At 42.7% G+C, this 7265-nt stretch overlaps 1 protein-coding gene across 9 annotated transcripts in view; it reads left to right on the top strand.

The window, feature by feature from the left end:
- The first annotated feature begins 408 nt into the window (after positions 1-408).
- The window catches only part of Hnrnpc (heterogeneous nuclear ribonucleoprotein C), a 39475-nt gene continuing 32618 nt past the window's right edge, over positions 409-7265 (top strand). For 3 of the 9 annotated variants that reach the window (XM_045155772.1, XM_045155769.1, XM_045155768.1), the window contains exons 1-2: positions 417-554; positions 1132-1174. The gene's annotated coding sequence lies outside the window, so the exon portion shown is untranslated. Of the gene's footprint in view, positions 555-1131; positions 1175-7265 lie in introns of all 9 variants that reach the window. The other 6 variants (XM_045155770.1, XM_045155762.1, XM_045155771.1 and 3 more) reach the window with 5 other exon arrangements.

The raw sequence follows: 7265 nt of genomic DNA, 5'->3' as shown, positions 1-7265 counted from the left end.
CTCGACTCCACCCCAAGGCTTCCCAGTCCCCGCGCCACAGAGATTCCGAGAACTAGTAGGATCCGCTTCATCTACGAGCTGTAAAATTCAATAGGACGAGGCTGCTGCCAATCAAATCTCTCCGGATACCCGGATGTGAAGTGGTGCGTTATACAAAGGCGAATTCCCCCAGTGCTTCGTCTTGTGAGCTGGCCAATGACTATTCCTTAGGTACTAAATGACAGGGAAGCTAACCAATTACGAACTAGTTTCTGTCACGCATGCGGAAAGCCTCCTAATTAACCCAACCCACTTCTGATTGCGATTGGACAGAATTGTGAAGAGCGGTAGAGTTGTCTAGTTAGGAGCCGGAGCGAGAGAAGCCATATCCAATAAAAACGTTCTCGCGAGTAGGCGGGGATTAGGCCTTCGTCTCCGCGGCCGAGGAGATCGGGGGCCATTTTGTGAAGAGACGAAGTCAGGACGGTTGTGTGCGCGTCTCTGGCCTGCCCAGTATCTTCACGTAGGACTCCCGAGTAGGAGATTCAGGGTCCAATCTCATCTCCTTCACTCTGGTAAGTGGAGGGTACGGTTGCGGGGTGGGCTCTGAGTCCCTCGGGCACCTCGAGGCGGGTGGGAGAGAAAACGAGCTGGCCTTGTTGGAATAACCAGGCCCCATTTTTTTCGTGCGTTGAAGAATTGGGTCTGAAGCGGGAGACTTAACAGGCCTCAGCTTTTGTGTGAATTTGTCCTCGTATACCCTAGGCCGCAGCAAGGAGGGAAATGCTTTTTTTCCTCTTTCGTGTTTAACGGCTGCTTTTTCATTTTCTGCGACCGTCTAGATTGCATGAGGGGATCGTGAAAGCGAAGAACGTGGTGCTCGTTAAGGACGCCATGATTACCGCTAACCCGGAATTAGAAATTTGGCGGGGATAGGGGACGTTTACCACAGGCTTACGGGAAGCTTATACATTCTGGAGCCAGTCACATGGCCGAAGTATCTTAACAAAGGACATAAAGTCTTGGTTATTTTGTAATTTTCCCTAGAAGCAAATTGTAGATCCTGGAGTAGTGGTCTATTTTCTTTTCCTTCTTTCTAAAACGTAGCATTCTAATAACCAGCAATAATTACAGCTTACTTTTTGTCTGCAGGTTACAAATCACTTGAAATATTTGTTAGTCAACTTTACTTGAGGTAGGTATTATCTTTATTAGACAGAAGCTTGAGGCATAAAAATGTTGGTTGCCAGAATGACCAACCACTACGTAGTAAATATTTTTACCTTGTTATTGGAGTTCTAGGTACTAAAAGTACTTTTTCGACGTTAGGGTCTCGCTCTAGCCCAGGCTGACCTGGAATTCCCTATGTAGTCTGAGTGGCTTCAACTCAAGGCGATGCTTCTACCCCTGCCTCCTTAGTGATGGCATTTAAAGCGTGCGCCCCATTCCCGGCTTGCTAAAAAGAGAACCAAAGTTACTGTGACTTCAGGTAATTATAAGTTCCCAACATGGGCATAGGGAAAATATGTAATTAGAAGATGAAATTTTGGGGTCTCGCTTTAGTCCACAAGATGAATTTTATTAACGTAACATCATCCTAAGACGCCAGCCCTGGTATCTTCACGATATTCTGGCTTTAATCTCATGCATATAAATTTTGGCAAAAATACAGTTTCAAGCTTGGAGTGATGTTGCATGCTTTTAAGACTAGCACTCCGCGTACTGAGGAAGGATTACCACAAATTATCTAGGTTAACCTTAGTTATTTGTCCCCTGTACTACATCTCATTAAAAAAGACAATCACATCTTATTGGTGAAGTATTGTGTTACTTTCCTTATATGGGTGCTGAGACAGTTTTTTGCTAAACTAAAAATTGGGGCCGGAGATGTAACTTAAGTTATAGGGCTTAGCATGCAAGAAGCCCTGGGTTGAATCATGACTATAAACGGTATAAGAAATTACTTAGACTGGGGCAGGATATGTAGGTTACTTGGCAGAGTCCTTTCTTAGCATATAGTAATTAATCCTTGGGTTCAATCCTTGGATGAAGGTAGGAGGATCACAAGTTTAAGGTCATCTGCTACATACTGAGTTTGTAGCTCAGCCTGAGGTCACTCATGAAAAGTAGTGGCAGTTTACTTTTTTACCCATGCATAATGTTGGTTAATCTCTTTTTGGGGGGGATTTCTGAAGTAAGGGAATCGAACCTGGGTCCTTGGGCTTTGCAGGCTAGCGCCTTAACTACTGAGCCATCTCCCCATACCCAAGGTACTGTATTTTTTTTTTTTTTTTTGAGGTAGGGACTCACTGTAGCTCAGGCTGTCCTGGAATTCACTATGTAGATTAAGGTGGCCTGCAACTCACAGCGATCTTGATCTTCCTACCTCTGTCTGCCGAGTGCTGGGATTAAAGGCGTGGCGCTTCAAGCTGCCCCCCCCCTTTTTTTTTGAGGTAGGGTCTCACTCTAGCTCAGGCTTATCGGAATTCACTATGCAGTTTTAGGGTAGTCTGGAATTTATGGCAGTCCTACCTCTGCCTTCCAATAGCTGGGATTAAAGGTGTATGCCACCACACCCAGCTAGGTTGGTTAATCTTAGCCACAAAAACTAATGCTAGTGAACCCAGGGTAGATCAAGACCACAAAATTTATCCTTGTGGAAATGTGATAGATTGTAAATAATAGAGCCAGGTTTGTTGATATATGCTAGTAGTAGCAGCATTTTGGAAGAGGATCAAGAATTCAAAGCCCAGCCTGAGGTACATTCAGACGCAGTTGTTTTATTTTTATTTTTTCATTTTTCAAAATAGGGTCTCATTCTGGCCCCGGCTGACCTAGAATTCAAATACGTAAATTTGAGGTTGGCCTCCAACTCATGGTGATCCTCCTACCTCTGCCTCTTGAGTGCTTGGAGAGGTAGAAGGATCACAGTGAGTTCAAGGCCACCCTGGGACCACATAGGGAATTCCAGGTCAGCCTGAGCTGGGTGAGACCCTACCTAGAAAACCCCAAAAAGACGCAAAAAACATCCTTTTTTCCCTCCTCTTCGTCTAGGCCACCTTTATAGGCACAAGCTTTGCTCAGTTTGTTTTTTTTTAGGGTAGGGTCCATCTAGTAGTACAAAGTGGATGTTTTCAGGTCTAATGCTTGCAAGGCAACCATTTTGCTGAGCCATCTACTCAGTCCCTAGCTACTATATTTTGTTCAGCTACTTAATTTTAAAAGTGGATGGGTTTATAAAACTTGATAATGGAAGCATGTTGAACCCTCTGAAATAGGAAAAGGTAAGTAATCAGGAAAGTCATACAAAAATAAATAGATGTCAGAAATTAATATGTAATAACACTGGTAAGAGTTAAAGTTAGAAAGACTTGATGACAAAAAGGGTTAGAAATGACTTTCCTGGTACTCACCATGGTCATGTTAAAATTCTCAGTGAATACTGCTAGGTACTGTATTGCTGCACAACATAAGACAGTTTTACATGAGTTCTCAGGTAGATGAGCATTGATAACATTCTGGGATTTTTTTTCCCCTAAATATTTACTTGCAAGTAGAGAGAATGAGAAATTATGCCTGGGTCTCTAGCCACTGGAAGTGAACACCACTATGTACATCTGGCTTTATGTGGGCACTGGGGAATCTACACCTGGGCATTGCAGGCAAATGCCTTAACCATTGAGCCATATTTCCAGTTCCATTTCTGTTTTTTTTTTCAAGGTAGGATGTCACTCCAGTCCAGGTAAAACTGAAACTCACTCCATATTACCTTCCAGCTTGTCCTCCACCTCACAGAGATCCTCTTACCTCTCCTGAGTGCTGGGATTAAAGGCATGTCACCACAGCCAGACAGCTTTTTTCTTTTTTTGAGGTAGGGTCTCCTTCTGACCTAGGCTGACCTGCAATTCACTATGTAGTCTCATGGTGGCCTTGAACTCATGGTGATCCTTCTACCTCTGCCTCCCGAGTGCTGGGATTAGAGGCGTGCACTACCATGCCTGGCTTCAGTCCATTTTTTAAAGATGTTTTTAGATTAAAAGAAGGAAAGGAGAGCTGGAGAAATGGCTTAATGGTTAAGCACTTGCCTGTGAAGCCTAAGGATCCTGGTTCAAGGCTCGACTCCCCAGGACCTATGTTAGCTAGATTCCCAAGGGGGGGGGTGCATGTCTGGAGTTAATGTTTGGTGGCTGGAGGCCCTGATGTGCCCATTTCTCTATCAATACCTGCATCTCCTCTCTCTGTCACTCTCACATAATTTTTAAAAAATTTTTTAAAAAAGGAAAGAGTATGAAGAGATCCCGGCCATGAGAAGCCCCTGGGATTTTTTATTTTAATTTCTGCTGTTTGAAGTAGGTCTTCAGTTCAAGCTGCCCTCATTCCCAAGGAACCTTCTGCCTCAGCCTTCCTAATGCTGGGATTACTACCTTGTCTGGCTTAACCTTTTTTTTTTATTTTTATTTTTTTATCTGTGGTAGGATTTCACTCTGGCTCAGGCTGGCCTTTGAGTCTCAGGGTGGCCTCAAACTCATGGCAAGCCTCCTACCTCTGTCTACCAAGTGTTGAGATTAAAGACGTGCGCTACCACTCCTGGTTTCTAACATTTGTTTTGACTAAAGAGGAAGCCTTGCTAGTTTTGGACCTTTTCATTTCCCCAGGTCAAACCATTTTGAGAAGTGCTTGATAATGATTACTGTTCTGTAGAGAATTTAAACGCAGCTTGTTTGTAATACCTCTTAGAAGGGTTGCCCTGTAATCTTATTTTGATGAGGTGGCTGTTAGCAACAAGCAAGGAAGAAATTCCCTAATAGCTAGTTCTAGTCTTTGGATGTATGCACATATTTACGTATGTGTATGTATATATATGTGTATGAAGATTAATTGTATTAAATGTTAAAGAGTCTGGACCTAATAGTAACATTATAATCCTATCATCATTGGGCAAATTAGCTAAACTTCAAACTTAGTTTTATTGTTACTTAAAAAAACTTGGGAGAGCTGGGCCTGGTGGTACATGCCTTTAATCCCAGCCCTGCAGTGCAGGAGGCTACCTTGAGACTGCATAGTGAATTCCAGGTCAGCCTGGACTAGAGTGAAACCTTACCTCCAAAAAAAGAACAAACTTGGGACTATATTTGTATTTGCTAGAAAGGCAGAGAGAAGTTGGGCATGTTGGCACAAGCCTTTAATCCCAGTAGAAGGCAGAGTGCTGTGAGTTCAAGGACTCCCTGAGACTACATAGGGGATTTCAGGTCAGCCTGGGCTAGAGTGAGCCCCTTCCACGGAAAAAAAAAAGGGCCTGCCAGGCCTTTTCCACTCCTGGCCCTAGACTTGTTTTAATAGAAGAGTACCTAGTGTCAACAATTTCATTCAGCCAATTGTGAAAAGACAAGAGTGTAGAGAAAGTACTGGAATTTTCTAAATTATAATAGTAAAAATATTAGTGAATCCTTAGCATGTCAGTCATATTTTTATTAGTAAATTCATTGATGAGCATTTGTTTATAGTTACTATACAAATTCACTGCCATTAGAAATGGAAGATAATGCCTTTACCTAGAGTTTGGCCAGTGAAAATCAGAATTTGCAGCAAAAATGCTAAAAAAGCTAGAGCAGCAAGATTTCTGGTACAAAATTGTCTACAGTGTTTCTCAGATATTAGTTGATCAGCAAAAAGACTTTTTTTTTTTTGTTTTTAGAGGTAGGGTTTTCCTCTCGCCCAGGGTGACATGGAATTCACTATGTAGTCTAAGGGTGGCCTTGAACTCATGGCCATCCTACAACCTATGCCTCCTGAGTATTGAGTGTATGCCACCATGCCCAGCAGCAAGAAGACTTTTTTTCCCCCTGAGATAGGGTCTTATTGTAGCACAAGCAGACCTAGAATTCACTCTGTATTATTAATGTGGCCTCCAACTCAGGGAAATCCTACCTCTGGTTCCTGAGTGCTGGTGTCACCACAAGAAAACTTCACAACCAGGTTTTTTGTTTTTGTTTTGTTTTTTCAAGACAGTGTCTCAGTCTAGACAGGGCTGAACTGGAACTCACGCTGCAGTCACAGGCTTTCCTTGAACTCACAGTAATCCTGCCTCTGCCTTCCAAATCACAGCCAGTTTCTAATTAAGTCTTGTGGTACAGAATTTGCATTACTAGTAAGTAGCGGGTGATGCTCCACTTGCTACTGGTTGGTATAGCCCTTTTTTTTCTTACAAAAAGGTAGGGTTTCACTATAGCCCATGCTAACCTGCAATTTACTATGTATTCTTTGGGTGGGGGGAAGGCTCGAGCTCACAATGATCCTCCTACCTCTGCCTCTCCAGTGCTGGGATTAAAGGCATGTACCACCATGCCCAGCTCTTTTCAGATTTTCAAGGTAGGGTCTCATTCTAGCCCAGGCTGACCTTGAACACTGTCTCCTAAGTCACAGTGGGGAGGGAGGCCTTTTTGAGGTAGGGTCTCACTAGCCCAAGCTGACCTGGAATTTACTGTGTAGTGTCAGGGTGGCCTCAAACAAACACACACACAAAAACCAGCCACCCCATCTCATCTTAATGGCAAGAAAGATGACAATATCTAATTAGAATGTATATAAAGCATGCAAACATGATAAAGGGAGCTTATTATACATTTAAGTTTGTGGCAATCCTTCTGAGTGCTAGTATTAAAGGTGTGTGCTACCACACCCAACTAGAAAAAGATTTCTCATGGCAAAAATGTAATAACAAAGTAGATCTTCAGAAAATGCATAAAAACTTCTTTCTCACTGAGTTTAATTTAACCTATAATGAATTTTTTTTTCAAAGGGTTGGAATTAAGTGTGTGCCACATCTGGCACATTTTTAAAAAAAGAGGAAGATGAGAATGGGTGTGCTAGGGACTCTAGCCACTGCAAATGAACTCCAGACATGTGTGCCACTTTGTGCATCTGGCTTTTTAAGTGGGTACTGTGAAATCAAACCTGGGATCTTTGGCTTTGTTGGCAAGCACCTTAATCGCTAAGTCATCTCTCCAGACCTCTAGCTCTTTTATTGAGTCAGGCTTTCTTCCAGTTTGGGCTGACCTGTAACTCTTTAGCCCAGGCTGGCTATAGTGCTGAGATTATGGGTGTGAGCTATCACTCCTGCTTGGCATAGCTTAATTTGGAGGATAACCTTTTAGAAGAAGAAGGGATGGCAATCTCATGGAACTTTCACAAAATAATGAGGCATACTCACTGAAATACATTTGAGTTAACTTTAAAAAAAATTTTTTTAAACTTAGCAAGAGGAGGGAGAAATGGGCAGGCCTGAG

Source organism: Jaculus jaculus, chromosome 8 (assembly GCF_020740685.1).
Source record: "Jaculus jaculus isolate mJacJac1 chromosome 8, mJacJac1.mat.Y.cur, whole genome shotgun sequence".
Classification (NCBI taxonomy): Eukaryota; Metazoa; Chordata; class Mammalia; order Rodentia; family Dipodidae; genus Jaculus; species Jaculus jaculus.
Note: the sequence above shows the minus strand (reverse complement) of the source record. Positions and strands in the feature narration are given on the sequence as shown.